This window comes from Ceratotherium simum, chromosome 2 (assembly GCF_057802395.1).
Source record: "Ceratotherium simum simum isolate JZ-2026a chromosome 2, ASM5780239v1, whole genome shotgun sequence".
Taxonomy (NCBI): domain Eukaryota; kingdom Metazoa; phylum Chordata; class Mammalia; order Perissodactyla; family Rhinocerotidae; genus Ceratotherium; species Ceratotherium simum.
The window spans coordinates 10,117,735-10,144,433 of NC_141901.1; the positions used below are offsets into that span (position 1 = coordinate 10,117,735).

General features: G+C 39.2%; 1 protein-coding gene across 5 annotated transcripts in view; it reads right to left on the reverse strand.

The window, feature by feature from the left end:
* RC3H1 (ring finger and CCCH-type domains 1) overlaps positions 1–25,308 on the reverse strand; it is an 80,742-nt gene extending 55,434 nt beyond the window's left edge. For 3 of the 5 annotated variants that reach the window (XM_087438147.1, XM_087438158.1, XM_004425022.3), the window contains exon 1: positions 25,066–25,308. The gene's annotated coding sequence lies outside the window, so the exon portion shown is untranslated. The remainder of the gene's footprint in view (positions 1–25,065) is intronic. The other 2 variants (XM_014783398.2, XM_004425023.3) reach the window with 1 other exon arrangement.
* Between the last annotated feature and the right edge of the window lie 1,391 nt (positions 25,309–26,699).

Sequence of the window (26,699 nt, forward strand, 5' to 3'; positions counted from 1 at the left end):
AATGAACAGTAAACAATAAGACCACTGACTCATTCCATTAGCCAAGTGACTAGTTTGCAGATATCAAACTCCCATGTCTTGTAGCTGGCCTGTAGCTACACAATTCAAATCCATGCTTATGCAAAAGAACAAATAACTACATGTGTGAACCTCAAGGTTCAACTGTGATTAAAGCAACTGCCAACGAGCTACTATAGACAAAATGATGATGACATGATGCGTAACAGAGCTTGGTTTTCTGAAAATAAAACGTGTCAGGCATTATGTTAGGTGTTTTTAGATACTTCTCTTATTTAAATGGCTACCATAAATCTAAAACACAATATAAACAACTACCAGTAACCAATATTTGTTAAGCACCAACTAGGTACGAGCACTTTCAGTGCTCTATATACAGTATCTAATTAATTAAATGTTCACAGCAACGCTGTAATTCAGTTATTACTCTATTTTAAAGATATAGAAGGGCCGGCCCCGTGGCGAAGCAGTTAAGTGCTCGCGCTCCGCTGTTGACCACCCCGGTTCAGATCCCAGGCCCGCACCGATGCACTGCTTGTCAGGCCATGCTGTGGCAGGGTCCCATATAAAGTGGAGGAAGATGGGCACAGACGTTAGCCCAAGGCCAGTTTTCCTCAGCAAAAAGAGGAGGATTGGCATGGATGTGAGCTCAGGGCAGATCTTCCTTACAAAAAAAATAAATAAATAAAAAAATAAAGAAACCAAAGTACACCCAAAGACACAAAGCTAGCAAGTGGCAGGACTACGATTCAAACTCAGGCCAGCCTAACTCCGAAGCTGTTAAAGATTTTATTTATTTATTTTTTTCCCCCCAAAGCTCCAGTAGATAGTTGTATGTCATAGCTGCACATCCTTCTAGTTGCTGTATGTGGGACGCGGCCTCACCATGGCCGGAGAAGCGGTGCGTCGGTGCGGGCCCGGGATCCGAACACGGGCCGCCAGCAGCGGAGCGCGCGCACTTAACCGCTAAGCCACAGGGCTGGCCCCAAAGCTGTTACTTTTAAATCCTATAATTTGTGCCACCTTACAGATGAAAGTTAATAGTCATTAAGGCAAGGGAGATTTTAGGAGTGATGGAAATGTTTTCAAATTGGACTGTGGTGATGGTTGCACAGTTCTGTCTGTAAATTTACTAAAAATCATTGAAGTGTGCAATTAAATGAATTTTATAGTATGTAAATTATATTTCAATAAAGCTGTTTATAGTCATTAAAGGGGCCGGTCCAGTGGCATAGTCGTTAAGCTTGCACGCTCCGCTTTGGAGGCCTAGGGCTCACAGGTTTGGATCCTGGGCTCGGACCTACGCACCGCTCATCACGCCATGCTGTGGCAGCGTCCCACATACAAAACAGAGGAATATGGGCACAGACGTTAGCTCGGGGCCAATCTCCTTCATCAAAAAAAAAAAAAAAGTCATTAAAGGCTTTTTATAGAAAGTCTTAGTTTTCAAATTTTTATTTTTTATTTATTTATTTATTTATTTATTTATTTATTTATTTATTTATTTATTTATTTTTGTGAGGAAGATGAGCCCTGAGCTAACATCCAATGCCAATCTCCTTTTTTTTTTTGGTGAGGAAGATGAGCCCTGAGCTAACATTCAATGCCAATCCTCCTCTTTTTTTGCTGAGGAAGATTGGACCTGGGCTAACATCGTGCCCATCTACCTCTACTTTATATGGGATGCCACCACAGCACGGCTCGACAGGTGGTGTGTCGGTGCACACCCGGGATCCAAACTGCGAACCCCAGGCCGCCAAAGCAGAACTCGCGCACTTAACCGCTGCGCCACCAGGCAGGTCCCCCAATCCTCCTCTTTTTTTGCTGAGGAATATTGGCCCTGAGCTAACATCCGTGCCCATCTTCCTCTACTTTATATGAGACACCACCACAGCATGGCTTGACAAGCAGTGTGTCAGTGTGCGCCCAGGATCTGAACCTGCGAACCCCAGGCCGCCGAAGCGGAGTGCGCGCACTTAACCGCTTGCGCCATTGGGCCGGCCCCTGTTTTCAAAGTTTTACATGTAATAATTTTAAAATATACAGACACTACTCAGATTTGTTTTCTGAGCACAGCAAGAGCCCTATTAAATAGCTAAATTACATTGCTTTGAAGATTTCATTTAAATATATAACAAACTGACATATAAAAAAATTGTTAAAAATTTATTACCATCTCCTCTATTACAGGTTCATTTTATCTTCCTCTGCTTTAGTGGGAGAAATATGGAAATTAAAATTCATCAAGTACCTACTCTGGGCCAGTCACTCCTCTGAGGCATTATTATGCCCATGTTATAGATAACTCTTGAGCTCCAGCAGCATTACATAACTTGCCCAAAGGTAATAAATTGCCGTGCTGAGACTAAAACTCAGCTCTTATGTGAATTTGAAATATCAGTTGCCCTGTGAAAGATATATCAAACAAAACCTTATTGTAGAGAAATCTTGGATCTGCTCCCACCCTGCCCTACCCTACTCTATCCCAAGAGATGAGTTTAACTCATTTTCGTGGCCTTAACTTGCCATTTCTCTGGAACATTTCCATAGCAACAAACATGCAGGGCAACATCAGAGAAGAGAAAAATTGTAACTATCTTGAAAAATGAAGCTAAAAGCAGGAAATAAAAACAAAAAGAAGAAAAATAAATGAAGATTTATTACAACACTACTGGTGTTATAATTCTCAGCAGAGTATCGATTTACGGATGAAATAGTAGTCTGAGACTTTTAAGGAGGCTCAAGGTTTTTCCAGCAGTGATACCCTGTGAAGAAATATCCAATCTTGACTGTAAAATATCTCTTCCCAAAATACATGGATTGAATTGTAACCCTATATTGTATACAACATCCCAGATATAAATAATTTAATATGCTAATGTTGGTACAAACGGACAACTACTCGGGACAGGTATAAAGAGCAGGGCTTCTGATTTAGAGAGGGAAAAGTCTGAAAAACAGAACTTGATAAAGACGGTTGAGAAAGCTACAAATGGTTAATTTAGGTGGCTTACGTTCCCAGTGTTCACAAGGACAAAAAGAAACATTTCTACCTCGAACCTAATGCCTAATTTAGGAGAAGAAACAGTAAGGAAGGATAAAAACATTCATGGAGAAGCTGCGTGATCTGAAGGTGAAACAGTACTCTAGAAAGTGAATAACAGTCTCTAACTTCATGTACATAGTTTAAAGCTTCAGGTTTCTATTCTACATAGCCAAGTTATGCACTGTGTGTAAATGTGTTACAGCAAAGAGAACATCAGCAGTTATTCAAGGGGTGGTAGAATGAAAAGGCCAGACTCAAAAAAGCATCATCTTTAAAGGAACTGTGAGGTAGTAAGCAGGGAAAACTTATCCATTACAGCAAAACAGCAAAGGATTATTTTGTTTTTACATTAATACTCTGCTGAATATTACATATACTATACTGTCAAGTAAGTAAATATGTCATCACTATTTAGTGGTAGGCCAAATATCAAGGACATAACGAGAACTAATAACCAAAATTAGGAATATTTTGGAATACACTAGGCATTTTAGTTCACCTGTTATCTTGTTAACTGCTTTCAAATTAAATGCAGATTTCTAAAACTGGTTGTTTTCGTTGTGAAAACTGAGGTCTCCTTCTTAATTAAGACTCCTTTCTAAATCATAAAGATAACTCAGCCCCAAAACAAAATAAATTCTGAAGACTAGGCCAAATATTTTAGCAAGACTTTAAATAGTTTTTCAGGTCACGTTTTGAAATCTGTCCTCCCGCTACAGTAATGGCTCCTTTTTATAAGAGGAAGTTTGCTCCTCCTGTCCCCAGAAGTTATTTTGAGACACAATGACAAATCTGATTGGCAAGCACTCAATCCTCAATGTGGGGAAAATATTCACAATGAAAAGAAAATCTAGGGCCCGTCCCGTGGCTTAGCGGTTAAGTGCGCGCGCTCCACTGCTGGCGGCCCGGGTTCGGATCCCGGGCGTGCACTGACGCACCGCTTCTCTGGCCATGCTGAGGCCGTGTCCCACATACAGCAACTAGAAGGATGTACAGCTATGACATATAACTATCTACTGGAGCTTTGGGGGGAAAATAAATAAATAAATAAAATTATAAAAAAAGAAAAGAAAATCTAACTTGTGCTTCATAAATTTATATTTCAGATTGATAAATACTAACCTAGACTCCTGAGGAATCCAGCGAGACTGAGACCCTTTCAGGGGCAGCACTAACATTCTGGTTCTTCAACTGATCCCTCCTTACTAGCTCTTTCCCCACTGGCATGCTTCAATCTTTGTTCAGGGAAGCTAGAAAACACATTTCTATTTCCAACTTGACTTATTTAATTAAAAAAAAAAAAAAAGTCATTCAATCCCTGTCCCTGTCTTCTAGTCTCTATTCTCTACTCCCTCACCTTTCAGTTTTCAAACTCCCACTTTATCCCAACCACTATTTTGAAATGACTATTAACAAGCACATCAACAACCTTCTTATGAAACTCAATGGTCACATCTCAGTCCTTATCTTAATTCTTTCTATACAGCATATTATAATGTTGACCAGATACTCCTGCAAATACTGCTCCTTTTTGGCTTCTATAAGGGCATACTGTCCAGGTATTCCATTAATTCGCAGGCCACTCCTTGCATCTCTCTGTTGAGGGCTTCTTCTCTGCCCATCCTTGGAATATGTGTGGTTCTTCAGAATTCCTTCCTCAATCCTCTTCTCTACAAAATATCCCTAAGCGATTTCATCTATTTTTCGGCTTTCAACTTCCAAATAGATGCTGATGACTTCCAAATGTGTATCTCAAGTTCAGACTTCTCTTCTGAGTATCAGGGCCATATAACCAGTTGGTTACTAGCCATCCATATCCAACTAGGGTCTCAAACTATCTCAACTTTACCAAACCTTTTGATTCCTACATCAATGATTGAGTGACTCTACCTGTTAAGAGAAGCATGAGGAATCATCCTTTACTACTCCCTTTTCCTCAAACCCCTCCCCCTCATCTAATCAATCACCAAGTTCTATTCATTTTATTTCTTTAACGTTTCTTGAAACCTTTCCATTCATTCCCAATACCTTAGTTTAGGCTACCAACATCTCTTACCTGGATTACTGTGACAATTTCTTAACTGGTATCCCTGTTAATGGTATCCTCAATAGAGCAAAGCTAGGTTATAACTAGACTGTAAGTTCTTTAAAATCAGAAAATATCTTGGGTTTTTTTTTTCTCTCTCTTGCTATTTTCTCCATGGTTTTAATACAGAAGAAGCCAGACAATATACATTAGCAAACCTATCAAGCTGGAGTATTTATGTTTTCTCCAATAGAATGTCAGCTGGGCTAATGGAAAGCTGCTCAGAAAGAAACCTAGGGCCTTGCCATCCAGAGTAGCATGCATAGGACAACAAGGATATAAAAGACTTGAATAACACTATAAACCAACTAGACCTAAAAGACATCCATAGGATACTCTACCCAACAACAGAATTCTTTTCAAGTGCATATGGAACATTCTCCAAGATAGACCATATGCTAGACTATAAAACAAGTCTCAATAAATTTAAAAGGATTCAAATCATAAATATTATGTTTTCTGACCACACTGGAATGAAATTACAAACCAATAACAGAAATTTGGGAAACTCACAAAACAGGGAAATTAAATAACACACTCCTAAATAACCAATAGGGCAAAGAAGAAATCAAAAAAGAAATTAGAAACTATTTTGAGATGAATGAAAATGAAGACACACCATACCAAAATTTATAGGATGCAACTAAAGTGAGGCTTAGAGGGAAGTTAATAGCTTTAAATGCCTACATTAAAAAAGAAAGATCTCAAATCAATAATCTTACTTCCCACCTGAAGACACTGGATGAAAAAGACATTTAACATCAGCAACATGATGACAAACTCTCTGTGACCAATATGTAAACTCTGAATTTAATATTGTTAGCAAGTGATGCTAATTTTAGATGATTTCTTCCCTAAATGCTACAAAACAGAACGCTACAAAACAGAAACTTATAAACCAAAGACATTAAAAACTTAAAAATCCAAGTATTCTTATATCCCAAAGAGTTTGAACATTAATTAGTTCAAGAGGTATAAATGCAATTTTAAAAAATTTGATAGTTCCTCTTTACAATAAACACACACACATATTTCCACTTTAGAAGAGGGAGGCAGGGAGATACCTCAAGGTTTATGTACCCAAATATAAAGTCTAGGTTTTTGTTTGATTATTTTAAGCAGACATTTTTTTTTTTTTAAAGATTTTATTTATTCATTTTTTTCCCCCCAAAGCCCCAGCAGATAGTTGTATGTCATAGGTTCACATCCTTCTAGTTGCTGTACGTGGGACTCGGCCTCGCGCTGGACGGAGAAGTGGTGCCTTGGGGCGCGCCCGGGATCCGAACCCGGGCCGCCAGCATCAGAGCGCGCGCACCTAACCGCTAAGCCACGGAGCCGGCCCTAAGCAGACAACTTATGATATGAGCAAATATATGTCTCAATATATCAAAGCTGGCAAACATAGAGGAAAAATCCCTCAATTTTCTTTATCATTCTGAAGGCTTCTGGGACATCACTTATTAAAAAGCTATGCTGGCATTCCTACCTTTGAAGTAGTAGTAAGTGAGCAATATAAGCAAATGGAGACTTAAAGGAAGAGTAAGTTCTAAAATAACAACAATAGAATTTACTATGGGTCAAAAAATATTCTAAAAACTTAAAGTGCATTATCTTTTAATTCCTTGCAAAATATTATCACACCCTTGAGAAAATCAGGGCTCAGAAAAGTTAAGCAACGTTCTCAACGTCTCACAGCCAGTAAGCGGTAAAGTTGAGATTGCAACCCAGGTTTGTCTAACTTTACTATTATAAGACTTTCTCCTTAGGTTTCTTAATCATCTGTTGTGGTAGTCTGCAAAGACAGCCACAATTCCTCCCATCTCTGTAGCTACGCCCCTTTATAATCTGATTTTGTTGCTCTTTCTATCAAGTGATGGGGTCTATTTCCCCAGCCCTCGAATCTGGGTGGCCTTGACTTTACTATTACTATTAATATTACTAATTAGTAATACTATTAATATTCAGGCCTATTACTCTGAATAGTTGAATGCAGCAGAAGTGATGCTGGGAGAGTTCCAGAGCCTAGTCCTCAGGAGACCTTGCAGGTTCCACTCTCACTCTCTTGAACACGGCACCACTAGTGAGGAAACTTGAGTTAGCACCCAAAGGCAAGATCAAAAGAACAGAGAAACATTGTCCTCGCTCAGATGCCTAGAACAATCAGCCCCATCTTGAGCTGCCAGATGACTGTAGCTGCACGACTGGCCTCAGTGGAGACCAGCAGCAGAACCACCCAGCTAAACCAGCCCCAACTGCTGACTCAAAAGTGCAAGCAAATAAAATAGTTGTTGTTTTAAGCCACTAAGTTTTGGGGTGGTTTGTTACTCAATAACAGATATCGGATAATTGTTTATATAATTAAGACTTAACAATTTTACATTTATAAATCTCACCACAGCCTTTTGAGAAAACAGTAATACTGAACGTAATATTGACACTGGAATTTGAAAGGCTCTCTCAATGGAATTACAACCTTATAATACAGTGAATCTATCCTCTTTTTTAAGGCCCTAAAAATTACTAATATATTGAAGTACCTTCATAAACACAACATGCTGAAATTTAGCTCCTTAATCCTGCAGCATAAATTATCAGTAACTAAAGGGAAAAGCATTCAAGAGTACCAATATGGCAACATTTTCAGAGCACAGCATGGACAAAAAATCCTTTAGACTTAAAAATATGTGCCACTTAGGTTCAATTTAAATCTATCTAAAATTTTTTATTGTATTTCCACTTAATACATTTAAGTTGTCATCCATGTAACAGTCCTCCATGCCAATGTGCCAGAGCAGCATTACTAACTCTTAATATTGATAATGATTCATATGCTCTCAAGTTAGATGTTAGTCTTGACTGGTTACAATCTAAAAACAACTTTTCTTACCATCATCACCTTAGTCATCTTCAGCAAGTTATACTTGCTTTTACCTACCTACCATAAAGTTCTTACTATCTTTATATACTCCCCAAATCTTTTCCCCCTCCATCCCAAAACTATGGGAGAAGGGAGTGGGATTTGAGTGCCAAGCCCTTATAGATCATCTCATTTAATCCTCCAACAACCTTCTGAGATAGATATGACCTCTACTTTACTGATGAAAGAAGGAAAGAAAACTGAAAATAGTTCTCAGCTAATTTAGTAGTTTAGTCATACTTTGAACCCACATTTGTCCAACTCCAAAGTCTGTACTTTTTCCACTATAATACAATGTCCTTCAACTTTCAGCACCTGTAATTTTTTTTATTATACATCTTAACAGTAATTATTTTATTAGTCAGCCATAAATAAAGATTTAAATTAAATGGTGTCTGTTTTAGGTTTAATCTGAGCCTGATTAGTTTTAAATTAAGTAGATTTAATACAGGAACCCTGGAACTGTTTAAGCCTACTAGTTTATTTAAAAAAAAAAAAAAAAAAAAAAGTAGGTTGCAGCAAATACTCTTTCTTTTGAAGAGAGCCCCAAGGAATATTTTATTGGAACTGAAAAATAATCAGGGTACTAAAACAGAAAATGAATCTTAATGTTATATATATATATTTTAAGACACTTAAATGTATTGAAGTATACCATACATACAGAAAGGTATACAGGTCAAGAGTGTTCAGCTCAGGGCTGGCCCCGTGGCTTAGCGGTTAAGTGCACGCGTTCCGCTGCTGGTGGCCCGGGTTCAGATCCTGGGCGCGCAGTGACGCACCGCTTCTCCGGCCATGCTGAGGCTGCGTCCCACATACAGCAACTAGAAGGATGTGCAACTAAGACATACAACTATCTACTGGGGCTTTGGGGGAAAAAAAATAAATAAAATTAAAAAAAAAAAAAAAGAGTGTTCAGCTCAATAAATTATCATTGTGAACATACCTGTATAACCAAGATATACAACATTACTAGCACCCCAGAAGGCCCCCTTACCATTCCTCCCAATCATTACTCCTTTATTCTTTCTCAAAGGTCACTAATATCCTAACTTCCAATACTATAGATTAGTTTTGCCTGTTTTAAAACTCTATATAATGGAATCATCAGTACATATTCTTTTTGTATTTTGGCTTCTTTCACTCAACATTATATTTGCTGTGGTTTTTTTCCCTACATTTATATTTTTAAGCTGTAATAAAGCGCTCCAGTTAAATTGACCACAGTTAGGAAGCTAGCCTTCATGAACTCATTTTTGGAGCAGTGATGACATTTGGATTTTGAATGCAGCAGATTTCTGGTGTTGAACTGGAAGGAACAAAAAACAGGGGTCAGTAACAAAACTTGAGAACAAAGAGTCTCCTCTTTCCTCAAGAAAACAAAGCAGCGTATGTGTCACATTGCTAGCCCTCACTTCTTCCTTTTTTGCTTCTATTTCGTTTTTCCAGGGAGCTTGTGCCTTAGACTTCCTTGTGGCACTTGGTGGCTCCCATAGGGCTTTGACTGATTGTAGAACTGGCAACAAAGAGACAACAGGCAGATGTATTCAGAATAGGCAGGCTGCATGTGCAACATACTTCTTTTGCAATGGTTGGGTGATATCTGAGTGTATACTTTGACCTAAGAATGTTTGCATTAAAGATATAATCCTACATATTTAATAATAATAAAATAACAACATTAGTACTATTAAAATGCATTATCGCCATAATCTACTGGCCAAGGCTTAAGGACATTTTCATTACTATTTTTATGGAATATGCCTGATAGAATTTAAACTATTTCTAGAAAACAAAGTCACAATGACTTTCAATTGCACATACTTGAAAAATAATGCTATAAAAAAAAAAAGTATGGATTCATTTTCCACTTTAAAATTATTTCTAGACTGTTATCCTAGGCAAAATTTCATTTTGAGGAGTTTAAAGAATGAACAAATTGCTACATGGACTCCAAACACAGAAGCCTACAACTACCATGTATCTTCCTTATATACATAAAGTGGTTTGGAACAGGTATATAAATTATAAAAGAAGATATTTTGCTGATTCCGAAGTAGTAGCTACTGTTAAGAGAACCTACTGATTTGTTGCTACTATATCAGAATTAAACACAAATCACTTCCTCCAAAATATGTAATGATAATCTTTTAGAGATTAAATTCATACTTAGGTTTGTGTAGTGTGTGTGTGTTGCAGGCAGGAGGGGAAAACAGGCTGAGATAAATCTAACTGCTGTGGGTTGCACAATAAACAGATATATCTACTAATATTACACTCTACTCTTTAGTAAAAATAGGGAGCCCTGCTTTCTTATCTTAAAAAATTACCAACAGTTTGTCCCACTCTTCCCCCAACCCTGAACCTTTTCCCCATTTCCTTATGGGCATTAATATATGAATTCCCTGAGGGAGGACCTTACTTGATCACTTTATTTAAAATCGATCCTTCAATTTTAAATAAATATTTCAATTGATCCTTCAACCTCAATCCCACTACCATCACACACAAACTGTTCTTCCTATCTCTTTCCTGATTAATTTTTCTCTATAATACTTCTTACCATCCAATATGCTATGTTTTACTTATTTTGTTATAGTGTACACCCACCATGACTAAAATTTAAGCTCCATAAAGACGGACTTTTGTTTGTTTCTATCTCTAACCTTTTTTGAGTACATTCTATGTGCGAGGCACTAATCTTAGCGTTTTACATGCATTATCTCACTTAGTCCTCACAATGACCCTATTAGGTATCATTACAGCTTAATTTTAGAGTTGAGGAAACTGAAGCATAGATGTTAGGTAATATGCTCAAGGTTACATGGTAGCTAAACTTATCCCTATTTTTAAACTGGTAATTCCTTCTGTAGTCTTTATTTCTTTGGTGACACCACTATCTAACTTGACAGTCAATGTACATATAGAAATCTGGTAATCATCCTAGATTCCATCCTCTTCTACCCCTATTAAAATATTTATTCTCTCGGGCCGGCCCGTGGCTTAGCGGTTAAGTGCGCGCCCTCCGCTGCTGGCAGCCCGGGTTCGGATCCCGGGTGCGCACCGACGCACCGCTTCTCCGGCCATGCTGAGGCCGTGTCCCACGTACAGCAACTAGAAGGATGTGAAACTATGATGTACAACTATCTACTGGGGCTTTGGGGGAGAAAATAAATAAATAAATAAAATTATTTTAAAAAAAAATTTATTCTCTCTTTCATCTATACCTTCCTTTCATTCTCTACTTCCGCAATTGAGGTCTGTATTCATTCATTCCGAAAATACTTATTGAGCCCCTACTATGTGCCAGACGATGTCTGAGAATCTAAAGATACAGCCCTGAACAATATGAAGTCCCTGACCTCATAGAGCACACGATCTCTCTCATCTGGATCACACAGTAACCTTTTAACTGATCTCTGCCTCCAGCTTTCTTCTTGCCTTCCTTCACCCTCCTCACAGCTGCCAGCCATTCACCTATGTTTTCCTTCTATGACAAACAACTCAACGAAAAAAAGGACAAAAGACTTGTACAGACATTTCACAAAAGAGGATATCCAAATGGCCAATAAGCACATGATATGCTTATTGAAGAGTTACAAGATATCATTACTCATGAACAGAACTTAAAATAAAATGACAATGAGATACCACTACACACCTACCAGAATGGCTAAAAAAAATTTTTTTTTGGTGAGGAAGATTAGCTCTGAGCTAACATCTGTTGCCAATCCTCCTCTTTTTTGCTTAGGAAGATTGGTCCTGGGCTAACATCCATACCCATCTTCATCTACTTTATATGTGGGATGCCTGCCACAGCACGGCTTAATAAGGGGTGCATGGGTCCGCGCCTGGGATCCGAACCTGCGAACCCCGGGAAGTGGAGTGTGCAAACTTAACCACTATGCCACTGGGCCAGCCCTGAGAAAGGCCAAAATTTTTTTTTTTTTTTTTTTTTTTGGTGAGGAAGATTAGCGCTGAGCTGACATCTGTTGCCAATCCTCCTCTTTTTGCTGAGGAAGACTGGCCCTGGGATAATATCCATGCCCATCTTCCTCTACTTTATATGTGGGATGCCTGTCACAGCATAGCTTGATAAGCAGTGCATAGGTCCACGCCCAGGATCCGAACCTGTGAACCCCGGGCTGCCGAAGTGGAGCATGCGAACTTAAGCACTACGCCACCGGGCCAGCCCCTGGCTAAAATTTTTTAAATCAACAATATGAAGTATTAAAGAGGATATGAGGATATAGAATTCTCATACAATGCTGATGGCAGTGTAAATTGGTACATTTACTTCAGAAAACTGGCAATATCTACTTAGGCCAAACAAAAGCCTACTAATGACCTAAAAATTCCACTTCTAGGTATTTATACAAGAGAAATGACTACATATGTCCACCAAAAGACACACATAAGAATGTTCATAAGCAGCTTTATTCACAAAAAGCTGGAAACAACCCAAACGTCCATCAACAGTAGAATAGATAAACTGTGATAAATTCATACAACAGATACTATACAGCAATAAAAATAAAATGATCGGGGCCAGCCCCATGGACTAGTGGTTAAGTTCGGCGCACTCTGCTTCGGTGGCCCGGGTTCGGTTCCAGGGTGCAGACCTACACCACTCGTCAGCGGCTATGCTGTGGTGGCGACCCACACGCAAAGTGAAGGAAGACTGGCACAGATGTTAGCTCAGGGCGCATGTTCCTCAGCAAAATAAATAAATAAAAGTAAAATGATCTGTTACATATAATATGGATGAATTTCACAGAACTCATAATGAACAAAGCCAGATACAAAATGGCACCTACTGTAGGATTTAATTTATAGAGGAAGCAAAAAGAATACATGATACATGATTTTGTTTAAGAAGAGGCAAAATACGGGGCCGGCCCGGTGGCATGGTGGTTAAGTTCACCCACTCCGCTTTGGCGGCCTGGGGTTCGAAGGTCCAGATCCTGGGAACGGACCTACACACCACTCATCAAGCCATGCTGTGGCAGCGTCCCATATACAAAGCAGAGGAAGACTGGTACAGATGTTAGCTCAGGGCCAATCTCACCAAAAAAAAAAAAAAGAAGAGGCAAAATAGCCTACAGTGCTAGAAGTCAGAATAACTGTTAGGCAAGGTGAGAGGCAGTGGTGAGGGTATATTGTCTGGGAAGGAGCCAAAGAATTCTTAGGTGCTAGAAACATTGTATATCTTGATCTGGGTGGTGGTTAAGCAAGTGTACATATGTAAGAAGTCATCAAGATGTACCCCTAAGATTTTGCCCTTTACTGCATGTATACTATACCTCAATTTAAAAAACAAACATCCACAAAAATCTTAAATGGCACCTCAACAGGATCAATCCAAGTGCATGAACACGTCATAAAAGATCTCTAGGATGTGGCCCCCACCTACCTCTCCAGCCTATTTTTCATCACCATCTGCCTCATATTTTATACTCTAGCAACAAAAGTATGAAGGTTTCCCTGCACGTGATACATACTTTTTCACTCTAGCTCTTGCTTGGTTCAAGGGGTTCCTAAATCTGGAATGCTAAACCCCTGCTCATCCTTTAAGTCCCACTCAGCTCAGGAAGCTCTTTCAAGAAATCTTTTATAGCCTAGTCTCTATTAGGTGCCCTTCTCATGTTCCCAATATAGTCTATGCTCTTTCTGTAAGAGAAAGTCCATATTGTTGTATGCTGCATGGCATATAGTAGTTGCTCAATAATTGTTAAATGACTTAAAAAAAAGTCACTACTCTGCCTGACTGTGGCAAGTTTCATATTTTTAAACATAGTGTGGGATAATTCACATAAAAGATAAAGCTGAATGGCAATGAGACTCAAGACAGAGAGCAGAATCAATCACCACAAGATGTTATATTTTTTAATACTAATATTAGTACATATTTAGAAGAAAGTATGCCTCCAAAATTAAGCAAATCCTTAAAAAATATCTATAAGCTAAGTAAAGCTAAAACTGAAGTGGCAGATTAAAAAGATAAGGATAAAGAAGCTAATATGAAAAGGCTACATATTGTATAATTCCAACCATACAACATTATATTCCAAATAAACATTTGAAAAGATGGTTCACATCGTATGTCATCAGAGAAATGCAAATTAAAACAGCAATGTGATACCACTACACACCTATTAGAATGGCCAAAATCTGGAACACAGACAACACCAAATGTTGGCAAAGATGTGGAGCAACAGGAACTCTCATTCGTTGCTGATGGGAATGTAAAATGCCACTTCAGTAGACAATTTGGCAATTTCTTACAAAACTAAGCATCCTCTTACCATACGATCCAGCAATCACTCTCCTTTATATTTAACCAAAGGAGTTGAAAACTAATGTCCACACAAAAACCTGCACATGGATGTTTATAACAGCTTTATTCATACTTGCCAAAACTTGGAAGCAACCAAGCAAGATGTCCTTCAGTAGATGAATGGATAAATAAACTGTGGTACATCCAGACAATGGAATGTTCATTCAGTACTAAAAAGATATGAGCTACCAAGCCATGAAAAGACATGGAAGAAACTTAAATGCATATTACTAAATGAAAGAAGCCATCTGAAAAGGCTACATACTGTATGAGTCCAATTACAGGAGATTCTGGAAAAGACAAAACCATGGAGACAATAAAAAGATCCATGGAGTTGGGATGAGGAGAGATGAATAGGCAGAGCACGGAGGATTTTTAGGGCAATGAAAATACTCTGTACGACTCTATAATGATGAATACATGTTATTATACATTTGTCCAAACCCATAGAATGGACGACACCAAGAATGAACCCTAACGTAAACTATGGACTTTTAGTTCATCATTGTAACAAATGCACCACTCTGGTGGTGGATTTGATAACGGGGGAGGCTGTGCGTGTGTGGGACCAGGGAGTATATGGGAAATCTCGGTACCTTCTTCTCAATTTTGCTGTGAACCAAAAACTGCTCTAAAAAAATTAAGTATTTTAAAAACAGAAAAGATATTAAAGGGGGCCAAGCTGGTGGCGCGCAGTGGTTAAATTCATGCGCTCTGCTTAGGCAGCCCGGGGTTCGCAGGTTCGGATCCCAGGCGCAGACCCACGCACCACTTGTCAAGCCATGCTGTGGCGGCGTCCCATATAAAGCAGAGGAAGATGGCCACAGATGTGAGCCCAGGGCCAATCTTCCTCAGCAAAAAGAGGAGGATTGGCAACAGATGTTAGCTCAGGGCTAATGCTCCTCACACACACACAAAAAAGATAATAAAAAAATTATCAATTAAACCTGAAATATCTCTCAAATATGGAGACTGTTGATAGGCTTTTGCTCCCCCGTTCTTTCCCCTCTGCCCCCTCACCATTTTGTCTTTATGCACCTAAGAAGATGCTTAAAGTTTTATCTTAACACTCTGAGTACAATGAATTAACTAATGCATGTCAATCATTAGTGGACTAGGTGCTGATATTTCAGTATGTAATGATACTTTCATAAGAATATTACCTGTTCTAGGCTTTGTGATATTCTAAGCTACGCTTAAACGCATTTAAAGAGATTTAAACACTACATTGTCTATTCTAAGGATTTTCTTATTTCAAAAAACAATCTTTTTTTTATAGTGGTAGAAAGAGAACAGATTGGAAGGGGCTTTTATGCCCTTATGAGCAGGTTTTCATCAATTGCAGACCTACATAATAAAATGACATTTCGGAAAAAACTGACTCAGATCAAATGAGTTGATCCAAAGAACCTATAACTCAATTCTTCTAAATATATGGAGAGCCTAATATTTATTAAGTTTTTAGTAAACTTAAAGAGAGGCTAGATTCAAGCAAAGAGTGACAGTTTTAATCAAAACAGTTCAAAAACTGCTATCAATGGGGTAATTAACATAAAAATTGACATAAAAAACATGAGTTTTAAAAGCAGTAGTTACAGGGAAAGTATTTCAAAAGGATGATTAAAATCTAGGTTTGTGGGGTTTTTTTGTTTGTTTTTTGTGAGGAAGATCAGCACTGAGCTAACATCCATGCAAATCCTCCTCTTTTTGCCGAGGAAGACTGGCCCTGGGCTAACATCCGCACCCATGTTCCTCCACTTTATATGGGAGGCCATCACAGCACGGCCTGACGAGCGGTGCGTCGGTGCACGCCTGGGACCCAAACCCGGGGCAAGCATAACCAGTATACAGAGAAGGTCTAATCAAGGCCATACACAATATGGCTAATTTCAGCAGAAGTAGAGGTACAGTTTACCTCAAAAGAAAAGCAAGAGACTGACACACGGCTGTCCATTTTTCAAGCTCTGGAAACTTGAACATGAGTTTAGGAAGATACAAGTTCATGTGGTAACCTATTTGGATCTTACAAATCAAAGTGTAGCATGAATAGAATCCAAATGTAAATCAGTGCCAATAGAGAATTCTGGATGCCAATAACGTTCACTTAAATTCTATTCACCCTTACCAGCCAATTTACATTAGTACTAGAAATTAATTTTTGTTATCTAAAATGGGTCACACATAGAGGAAAAATATTTTTCCATCATAAGTGAATTACAGAGAGAAATCAGCTAAATAGGATAAATTTCTTCATTTAAGATTCTAATTGTTTAAAAAATAAGAATAACGAACAATACATCACTATTATTTTTTAAATCTATAGCTATGGCCTCTATAGTTTTGATTTATGAATATAATATTTTAAATTACACAGTATACAATCAAATAGTCCCCAATAACCTCTTCAAAAGCGACTGTAACTTCAAAAGCGATTGTAAAAGCAACCCCAACTAGCAGGGATCCCAAGAGAGAATTAGACTAAGGAGATCTAGATTCTAATCTCAACTGTCATTTATTAGCTCTGAGATCTGTATATCTTTGATAAATATTCAAAAGGTCTAGAGAAAAATAAGAAAGAAAAAGATAACTCCAGATTTCAGGATCAAAGAAGAGTAGAGTGAAAGATGATGCCCTGATAGGAAACTTAGGAAACCATACTATAACAGACAACATTTAGAAAGGCTGCTTCTTTGGGAGAGCAAAGGATTTTAAATTATGTCAAACTTAGTTAGGGCTGCCAGGAGCACAAGCAACAAAGCATTGAAAATGTGGGCTTGAGGACAAATTGAGGCCATGTAAATAGGTAGGTTCTCTGTGCAAGTGAATATAAACAGAGAACTGGACCTTGGGGGAATAGTTTATATCAGCACTCTTCCACAGAACTTCCTGAGATGATGGAAATGTTCTATATCTGTGTTTTCCAATATGGTAGCCACTAGCCACAGGTGGTTATGGAGCCCATGAAATGTGGCTGATGCAACTGAGGAACTAAATTTTTAATTTTATTTGATTTTAATTAATTAAAACTTAAATTTATCTATACAATGGAGTACTATTTAGCAGTAAAAAGAAATGAGCTATCAAGCCATGAAAAGACATGGAAGAACCTTAAACATACATTGCTAAGTGAAACAAGACAATCTCACCTATAGAATTGTACAGCACAAAGAGTAAATCCTAATGTAAACTATGGACTTTAGTTAATAATAATTTATCAATATTGGTTCATCAATTATAACGAATGCACCACACTAATGTTAAGATGTTAACAGAAGTAACTGTGGGGGGAGGTGTATATGGATACTCTGTACTTTCAGCGCAATTTTTTCTGTAAACATAAAACTGCCCCCCAAAAACTAAGTCTATCAAAAAATTTAGCCATATGTAGCTAGTAGCTGAACAGCACAGGTCCATATTACTGAAAGGCTGATGTGGGAAGAAAATGAGAATGGTACTTCATTTCTGACCACTACTCCCAAAGTCCACATACAGTCAATCCTAAACTATATGTACAAAGTTTACACGTAGCTTGAAGATTAACATTTTACAGAACTTCTTCAAATATTCTAGATGGATACCTTTAAATCATTTTTGTTAAACAGAATTTAAGGAGGAAAATAACATTTAGTGAATGGGTACTAGATGTCAGGTACAATACTAAAGGTATGTTACCTAACTTAAATTTCAAAAACATCTTTAAAGGAAGCTATTACCATTTCTGTTTTTAGAGATGAAGAATCATGACGCTTAAGTGATAAAAAGATGAGAATTTAGATATACTGACTCCAAAATCTATGTTCTAATACACTCTGTATATATTTTTATGATTCCCAAAATTACAAACATAACTGAATTTTCTCACAATGAACTTATCCTCAGGAACAACAGGTTATAGAGCACAATACAGTAATTAATTAACGATACACTTAGAGTCTACAGAGGTGTTGTCCCTATATTAAATGCCTCCAAGCTAATGTGGTTTTTCTCATGTCACTGCCCCTTGCTGTCCAACTTACCTATAGCACCTCTACTCCAACATCTAATTTGCACCTTTTAATCTGCTGTGGGATTATAAAACAGATAATCAAACTTCTTAGAATTATGTACAAAGTTAAGAGAGCTTCTAAGCCAGTGCCTTAATGCAGATGATTTAGTTCATTAATTTTGTGACAACTAAAGGTCTTTTGCCTACTTCTTATTCTAAACTGGGACCTGGATATATGAAATACTGTTCTATAATAATGCTAAGAATATAATGATCCTGTTTCATTCCCAAAAATTTCCATTAAACCATATTTTCAAGCATAGATCTCTAAACATCACCTCGTTTAGGGCCGGCCCCGTGGCTTATCGGTTAAGTGCGTGTGCTCCGCTACTGGCGGCCCGGGTTCGGATCCCGGGCTCGCACCGACGCACTGCTTCTCCGGCCATGCTGAGGCCGCGTCCCACATACAGCAACCAGAAGGATGTGCAGCTATGACCTACAACTATCTACTGGGGCTTTGGGGGAAAAATAAATAAACAAAAAAAAAATTTAAACATCACCTCGTTTAAAGATGTTATTTTTATGACTAAATTTATTAATTTAGTACACTAGCTTTCCAATAAATGTTACTATCAAAAATTAATGAGGTATATACAAAAACATAGAAATATAAATATTCACAGAGAGTTGATGTTTTTCTGAAAAAAGTCACTATTAAAGAAAAGCAGGGGCCAGCCCGGTGGCCTGGTGGTTAAGTTTGGCACACTCCGCTTTGGTGGCCCGGGTACGGATCCCAGGCTTGGACCTACACCACTCATCAAGCCATGCTGTGGTGGCAACCCACATACATAATAGAGGCAGACTGGAATGGATGTTAGCTCAGGGCTAATCTTACTCAAGCAAAAAGAGGAAGATTGGCAGCAGATGTTAGCTCAGGGCCAATCTTCCTCACCAAAAAAAAAAAAAAAAGCAAGAATTTTACTGCACTGAGTTCTAAATATTCTTTCCTAATTCTTTCATCACTTTTTAAGTTGTCCTTACAACTAAATTTATTAATTAAATAAATTTTCCCTAAAAAGGGGGAGATTAGTATCAAAATTTAAATTCTTCTTCCTCATTTACATCTCCTGTAACCCATTACAAATCTTTACTAATAACATGAAACTTGTATTTCATGTCTCACCATAAATTTTCAGATTTCAATTTAATTACGGGAAGTATCATTTTGAATTTAAGGATAAAAGAATATTTCCAAAGCTCCAAACTGAAACTTCAAACTTAGCAGCAATTCTCAATTTACAAAAGTCTGATTTTATTATACTTTATTCCAGAAAAAAAGAGTCTAATTGTTTTCTCCCTCAATCAACCAACTAAAACAACAAAAAAAAGTGCTACAAACCAAGTGCTTCTTTAACAGTGTCGAGGTTTTTGGAGGGAGTCGGGTATAGGGCCAAGACCAAGGTTTCAAGATTTATTTAACAAGGGATTAAAAGCAGAGTGTCAAGCAAATCATAACTAAATATTCTCAAAGGTTAGATGAATAAAATAGTCATAAAGTTAGACTCATAAAGATCACAGTTTCAATCTAACAATCATTTCCCAATATAATCTCAAATAAATCCAAGTTTCTTCTAGACATCAAGAAAAACCAAAAGGCAAACGATTTGTAGAAAATAGACTAAATAAGTATTAGTTGCTCACATTTGTATAGAACATTAAAATTTAGTTAATTCTCACAACCCAATGAGGAAACACAATGAGTCTGAGAGTTTGAGTACAACTCCTTTGGAGTGATAAAGACTAAAACTACATATTGCTGTGACTTCCAACTTTTCTTCCCCCGGCAGTGTGCCAACTGTACTTACAGAAGCATGCAAAGAATGAGGTGGTTTTGATTCCTTACAACCATATCCCAAAGTTTTTTCTGCAGTTTCAATTATACATAGTACTCTTCCTCAATCTTGCCTCAAAATGATTTCATATTAAATCCATAGAGACAGAGAGTAGAATGGTGGTTGCCAGGGACTAGGGGGAAGGTGGAATGGGGAGTAACTGCTTAATGGGTACAGTTTCCTTTGGGGGTGATAAAAATGTTTTCGAATTAGAGCTGGTGGTTGCACAACACTGTGAATGTACTGCCACTAAACTGTTTACTTTAAAACAGTCAATTTTATGTTACATGAATTGAACCTCAATGAAAAAAGTTTATGCTAACATAGATAGATAAAACTGACCCCTTTAGAACTCTTCTTCAAAAACATTGCTGCCCATGTTCAAATGTTATTTAGATCTTGGAGATTTTTAGATAAAAGGTATTACAAGTTAAATTATTGCCATATATGCACAGTAATAATCAGTGAGGTATGTACTGACATCAATGCTAAAACGCTCGACAAACATCAAAAGAATACTGCTCTGACATACATTTGTAAATAATCTCAAAGAAAAATATAAATGAACCTTAAAACATTTATTCCTCTACGACGGAATGCAATTTCAGTCAGCTCAACTCTGCATGTAGGGGGAACTCAAATTTTGTACTATAATTCTTTTCCCAAACGTCAATCAAGAAAACATTGTGGGGCCGGCCCCGTGGCTTAGTGGTTAAGTGTGCGCTCCACTACTGGTGGCCCGGGTTTGGATCCCGGGCGCGCACCGATGCACCGCTTCTCCAGCCATGCTGAGGCCTCATCCCACATACAGCAACTAGAAGGATGTGCAACTATGACCTACAACTATCTACTGGGGCTTTGGGGGAAAAAAAAGGAGGAGGATTGGCAATAGATGTTAGCTCAGAGCCGGTCTTCCTCAGCAAAAAGAGAAGGATTAGTATGGATGTTAGCTCAGGGCTGATCTTCCTCACAAAAAAATTAATTAATTAATTAATTTAAAAAAACTGTTAAAAAAGAAAACATTGTGAACTGATAAGAAGTGTCCGGTATTATATAAAGAGTAAACAAGAATATTATATAAGAAGTAGACAGGCACAAGTCTGACTGATAATGGATATAAATAAATATGTTAAAGCTAACTGTCTTGGGGATGTAGGGCAACATTACTTTAGATTAATAAATTTCACAATTGAAAACGTATAGAATCTACCTTAAAGAAACTTTGGAGTGACAAAAATTCCTTTGTATAACTGCTTGACAAAATTAATCTTATGCTGTAATCTCCAAGGCTAGTCCAAATCCAGGCTAGACTCCAGGATTAAACAAAAGAGAAGGAGATCTTAAAGAGGATCCTACGAACAGGCTGCTGTGACTGTTTCAATGCAGGCCAATCTGAAAATTTAAATCCATTTGAATCCAACCCCAAAGAACACCTGAACTCCTGAGCACTGACAGGGCCAAAGCTAAAAAAAACAGGTCAGTATACCCTGCCAAGGAACATCTTGCTCCGAGGTGTCCACCAAACAAGGATCATTTACCAGTTTATTCTTCACTTTGCTGGATGCCAACCACTTTCAAGATATATGCAAGAGTAGACTGCTTAAACCCATCAAACTCCATTTCAAGCCCTAAAATCTGGAGATAAAAAATGCTGCAGAATTCTAAACAGTCTATGGCTTAAAAAAAATTATAAAAGAAGAATTTCAAATGTTAGCTGATCCAACTTGAACACCACTGAATGTTACTAAAGTCATTTTTAAATTTTCATAAAGTATTTCAAAGACAATTTAGTACTCGCTTACATAACAAATGAAAGCCATGAAACAATCATGGCAATACCACAAATCTGTCCTATGTAAATGGGATGAGTTTCTACATTTACAGCATTCAGATCTGCTAAAAACAAAAATAAGTGTTTCTTTTGTAATTCACATGAATAAATACTTTCTCAAACTTATAACTGAATATTTGGCAGAGTACAAATAATGATAATAGAAAGGATATTAGGGCTAAAGGCAAGTACAGAATTACAAACTTAGTTCACGGTCAAAACAAGAAATTTGTCAAAACAGGAGATGTTTCAAAGTTTAACCTTGAGACATAGGGTGGCAGTGGTAAAGCATCTAATTTGTGTCATAAGACCTGGGTTTGAGTAAGCTCTTTTACCTACTAATTATGTGGCCATTTTGCTAGTTACTTAGCTTCTCCTGGCCTCAAATTCTTCATATATAAAGTGAGAACAATACCACCAGTATTACAGCCTAACTAGGAGGATTAAATGAGAATGTTTTACTCATTCAACAAATATGCTTTGAAAAACTGTCATTTTAAAATTTTTATGTACCAAAAAAACTTTTTAAATCTCTTCAAATGAATCAAACATATTAACTTTTAATACTACCAAGAAAATACAAATCTAATTCAGCAGCTATGGTCCCAAAACTTCTTAGAAGGAAATTCTTAAATATTACTTAAGAAAATCTGAACTGAAATAATTAGAATAAACATTGACATTGAAGACATGACAATTGAGGGATCACATCTTAAAACACAAATAAAAACAGAATTCTCTCAAAGATTTTTCCATATTAAACAGAAATAGGGACCTAGACTCAACCCATAAATTGTTGGGTCAACATCCAAATTTCAAACACAAAAAATCTTTGTTTTCAGGAAAATGATATTAAGTATGATGCAAATTAGTCCTTGACATAACATGATGAGATTTTTTTTTTCATAACAAAGCACACTAACCACTTAGAATTTACAAACTCCTAAATTACTACAATTGTTCTAACAGGTTTAGGGTCACAGATAAATTTAAGTATCATTACAATATAGACTTGACTTGCATTCTACCTATCAAAATTTAGCTTAAAAAAAAAATCATGGATTTGAGCACTTAAAAAAAAGTGTCCTTTCTGAAACTTATTCCCAGAAAATTCACATAAGCAGGAGTCACGTGAAAGTAGTTCTTTCCCCACCACTTAAAAAGTCTAAATATCCACAACATTATTTATGCTAAGCATTAAATGAAAGTCATTCATATCCATCCACTATACTTCATGCCTAAACAATAAGATAGCTCAATCTCCACGTTTATTCAATTGCAAGTCTATTTACTGGCAACTCTTGTGGAAGAACTAAGGGCTAGGGTCGCTCATTAAACTTCATATAACCTGAAAATGCTTTGAATTACCACAGACATGGGCAATTCTAATTAGAAATTTACCCTAAAAATGGGTGAAAGATAACCGGCACCTTCTCTGCACAGGTAAATCTTCCTTTTAAGAACACAAACTAGATGGACCATGCGACTGAATGTTAAACAGGGAAAAGCAATCTTCTTAGATGCATCCAAACAATTTTAATATAAATTTCTGCACACCTGGGTAGAAACCGGAATAGAAATAACTTAAATCATTTTCCCCCCTCACTTGTAAATGGACATGGCAGAAGTCTTGAAAAATTAGGTTTAGGAGAAATAGTAGTTAACTGTTCAAGTTTCAGACACCACAACCGGAGGGTAAATACAATGAAGAGCTCTCTCTTGGTAAGTCTAAACATGAGAAACAGAACAACAGTTGTTTCCAGTTTTTGAAAACTATAAGAAAGTTTTGAAATTTTATAAAATTTGCTTTAGAAATCCAATTTCAAACTCAGAGGAAAGGATTGGTCTTGAACAATTTTAGGATAAATCACTGAAAGGTGAAATCAGAACATGAGACAGAACACAAGAAGTTCTAGCCTGGAGAGGAACCACTTCTGTCTCCTGAAGAAATGCTTCATTAGGTCCATTTTATGCTAGTTAATGTTGTTTCTTACGCGGCACATTAATAATTCAAAACAGTTCGTTTGAAAAAAAGTGCTATTCAAACATTACAATTTGTCTTCGCGTTGCCAGTAAGTGGCTTTGTTTCCAGTTTCATGGACTATTCTGGGATGTCAAGAGTTATATCATTACTGCTCCCAAAAGGGCCCTTGTTTCCCTGTCACCCGGGCCGTGGACATAACTGATGTTCAGAGAGAAATGATGCCTAGAGAGGTTTAAAGATGAACATCCCTTAACCCTCCATCCCTCTCCAACCTCTATGGATAATCACATTTTACCTTGTGTATTTTTTGTTGTTGTTGCACTTAAATTATTTTTTTTAAAGACACCTGCATACACAATTTCCCTATCGCCACCAGGAAAAAAGAAGCCTATCTGGCTCGATCTCCAGGAGCTCCAGGGAAAGAGACGTCATAAAACCCACTGGGCCGAGGAAGGGGAGCACTCCAAGGGTTAGGGAAGGAAGCAGCCCTGAGGGGGAGGGAGCAGCCCCGAGGTGCAGGGAGGCAGAGGCGGCGCCTGTTTACAGACGCCTTCTCCTCCCCCACCCCCACAGAGTAGGGGTCCAAAAAGCCCTTCCCGGGCGCACTCCCCTCCCGGCCGAGACCCTTGGAGGAACAGAGGAGCCGAGCAGCCCTTCGGCCCCCTCCCTCTGGCCGAAGCCTCCGTCGCCCTCCCTGGTCCAGGGCGGCGTCCGCACCTCCCCACGGCCTCCCCACCCCGGCAGGCCCTCCAGGCTGCACGCGGAGGCCTGAGGCCTAAAGGACGCTGGCCACTGACAAGCCCCTCGGTCGCCGGCGGGGCCTGGGGCCGGGCGGGCGGGCGCTACCGCCGAGGAGCGGAGGGCGGGCGAGGACAGCCCCTTCCCCGCCGCAGCTGCCTATTGTTCCCGGCAGAGGCCGGGCCGCGGCCGCCCCGCTCCCCACGCCGCCGCCGCCCGCCGCTCGCTCACCGCGCTGGTCCGAGCAGCAGCTCCTCTCAGCTCCGAGTCCCCGCGGCCGTCGCCGCCGCCGCGGCAGCCGCCGCCGCCGCTGCTGCCACCGTCGACTCTGACTCTTTCCCAGGCCGCCGAGCCACGGCCGCCGCCGCCACCGCCAGCGCCGCCTCCGAGCTCCCACCTGCTGCTGCTGAGGCTGCTCCTGCAGCAGGGGCCATCTTGTTGCTCTGCCTCCTCTTCCTCCTCCTCCTCCGCCCCGTCGCTCGTTGTCCTCGTCCCCTTCCTCTTCCTCGGACTCCGGCCCGCCCCGGAGACTGGGGCGGAGACGAGGGCGAGGCTCCGCCTACCGGGGGCGGGGCACGCGGAGGGGCGGGGCGGGCGGGCGCGGGACCAAAGCTCTGAGTCACCGGCCACCAACGCCCGGCGGGGAGGGTGGCGACGCGCACCGCTTGGATCCAGCGTGCCACCCACGCCCTGAGCCGGGGAACTGGTCCGTCCGTCTGCCCGGCCTTTCCCCCCGCAGCGCCTTCGCGCCCAGCGGGCAAGTGGCCAGACGGCCAGGGCGAATTGGAAAATTTCTGACATTTCCATCGAATCTCGCACTACCTCTGCCCCTTTGGCTTTCTCAGCTCTTGACTCTCTACTCTTGTTTCTTTTTCACATCTCCCCTCCCCCAGCCCTACCTCCGGAAGAATGTGTTACCTCGTTTTATCCCGGTTGTCTATCACACCAGCTTTGCCCTAGTCACCCCTCTCACGGAATTCCGAGATGAGCCTCCCCGCGCGGCGAAACAGCCCAAAGGCCTGGACACATGCTCCAAAACGTCCCTCCAGGCCTATGTGAACAATAATAGCTGTCTGGCTCAGGGGGGACAGGCAAAGATTCGGCCTCTATTAGAGCCGCTGGATCTAAAAGCTAACCTTGTGACCCTTGAAAATTCCGTCTCCCTCATGGAAAAGAAGCCATTTTGATTTGGGGTAATGGGAGTCCCCTTCAAGACAATTCGGTTTAGCCAAACTCTTGCTTTTAAGAAGGAAGAGAAATGGAATTCTTTTTATTCCGTATGGTCCTTGTTTCAAAATAAATCGTCTAGAATAGGGGAGATGGTCCTCAAATAAGCAACCAGTTAAGACTCCTCTGCATTATCATCCTTTTTTTGCTCAAGTGTTGGCCAAGTGAGCAGACATCACCAATAGTAGGAAAAGTGGTATTCTGCCTTTAATGGGATAAATTCAATCACTATGACAGATAGTGTGTTTATATTATTTGTAAATAATATATCACACAGCTTCCTAAATTCTGAGCACGGAGGAGCTCTTTTTAGTTGCTAACACCCTCCTGCTACTCAGATTTCAGCTTCTTTTTAGAAGACCTATTGATGTCTTTCTATTGACTGGAATTTACTCCCTTTGAAGTGGGCTAAATCTGTAACCTTCTCTTCAACCTGCTAAACAGTACCTCCAGTCCTCCAAAGAGCAAATTTCTAGCTACCACAGAGGGGTTAGGTTAGCATGTGCTAATCTAAAGTCTATCTCTTGGATAGCCTTTCCCTCCTCAAATAGCCAGGCCTCAGTCCCCTGCTAGAAAAAACAGACTAAGCTGTTCCTCCTGCTTTTCCTCCTCCTCCCTTCTCCTCACTCCTAGGGAAC